We start from the raw sequence: 1,990 nt of genomic DNA on the forward strand, positions 1-1,990 counted from the left end.
GGGCGGGTCGCCCCTGTTCGGGCGGTATGCCACCGAGCACAGAAGCTCCCTCGCCGCCACCGTGAGGTGGAAGACCGGCGCTGGCAAGGGTACAGGGCGCGACGCGTACCGAGACGGATTGTGGAAACGCAGCCGAACGACCTTGGCATCCGCCGCCTCCTCCAGCGAGGTGAATGGCCAAGTCACCCCGAGGAGGAGCACCCCGCGGAGCTGGTCGATCAGCTGGCTCCTTATCAACCCACCAGCACCAAGCTTCACAGGCCTGCACCCTTACCCTACTGAAGGTCTCGAAGCGATGGAATAAGATGGGGGTGGCCTGGCCGGTCTGGTGCACCGGTACACTCAGGCCAGCCCGCTGGAGGTGGCGCCGCTGCTGGTCTCCAGGAGGTGCAGCATGTTAACGTTGTCGTTACCATGTTCAGCCAATGCGAGGTCTCATAGCGCCTGATGAGTAGGCAACATCCCGCCTACAGTGCATACATGTACTGCGGGGTGGCCTACCCCAAATATCGCGCAGGCGCCGAGCTCCCGTTATGTCGAGGGGGAAATCACTTGCGAAATAGTTCGTACACCTTTCCCCGAAATAGTCCGAAATACAGACGAAATAAAGGCGAAATAAAGGAGAAATAGAGCAAAATAGACGCGAGATATAGTCGCGAAATACCCCTGAAATACTCCGAAATACCGCGAAATACCCTGAAATAATCCGAAGTAGGCGAGAAATGACCGAAACGGCAAGAGAAATAACCGAAATGGCAGGAGAAATACCACGAAATAGCCCGTACGCTAAGAACCAGAGTGATTTCCCCCTCGCGTTATGTGCCGTCTGATTATGAGAGAAACAGACGTACTTTCTGGACGAGCCCTTATACACGCGTCAGTGAGAGCGACAGTCGATGTGCGACACCCTTTGGCCGGTGCCCTGCCCGCCTTAAAGGCGGAGATGAGTTCCGAGCTCTCAGGGTGAGGCCACCCGCGACGCCTACGCGGACCTGGAGGACTTCCTCGTCGAGCTGGTCAAAGCTCTGGCCGGTGTGCTCGGGGTGGCACCACCCGTGCCACACTGCTGGAGGACTTCCTCGTTGAGATGGTCTAGGTTCTGGCAAGGGTGGTTCGGGTGGCACTGCCCTCTCGACTCTCTCCTGCGGGCCCCCCGGTCCGCGTCGCGTCGAAGGCTGCTGCTCGTCGCGACGCCGTCGAACATCGCGGCGAGACGTGTCCGCGCCGGCAGCCCGCGGGCTCCACGACCGCCACTATTTTGATGACCCGATGGTCGGATGAACATTACTTCTACCGTCACCGTGACCTCGCGCTTTGTTCTCCTCGCCACCACCTGCGGGAAGAGACGACGGCCTGGTGCGCCCGGGAAGAGGGAGGGAGCTCGTTGTCGACGCCGGGGATACTAGGTGGCTGATTCACGCCGCGCACTTTTGTACTGTGCAACCCGCCCGCACGGCACCATCCGGGACTGCATACCCACCATGCGCAGGGGACTGGCTCCAAGCACCAACGCGTCGCTCCACCACTGATGTTGCAGCCAACGCCCAGGGGCGTTACAAAGGGCTTGTTCGCTGTTTCGTGCGGGTTTCCGCGAGTCCGCGAGGGTAACTCGCGGGTCCGCGGGCGTAGCTCACAGCTTCAGGCAGCCGTCTGATTCAGATCGTTCGGGGCTGGCGTACTCGAGAGCGTAAAGCGTAAGCGTAAAGCGCACCGCTTTGGCGTAAAAGAGCGGAGTGGGGGTACGCACCCTAACCTCATCTTGGCTCTCGCATATGACCGCTTAAGTGAATATAGCAAAACTCTTGAACGATCTCCTGAATCGCACGGCAGTCTCGTATATTTGTCTTACTATGGCTATCGTATTGCCATTGCTATCGTATTGTCATTGCTATCGTATTGCCATTGCCGTTGCTATCGTGTTCCCTAGATGTCTATCTAACGCTAATGAAGGGATGTATCATTATAGTAAACTTAAGGCTAATTTCAATAA

The sequence above is a fragment of the Frankliniella occidentalis genome, unplaced genomic scaffold, assembly GCF_000697945.3.
Source record: "Frankliniella occidentalis isolate FOCC.00 unplaced genomic scaffold, Focc_3.1 Scaffold55, whole genome shotgun sequence".
NCBI lineage: Eukaryota > Metazoa > Arthropoda > Insecta > Thysanoptera > Thripidae > Frankliniella > Frankliniella occidentalis.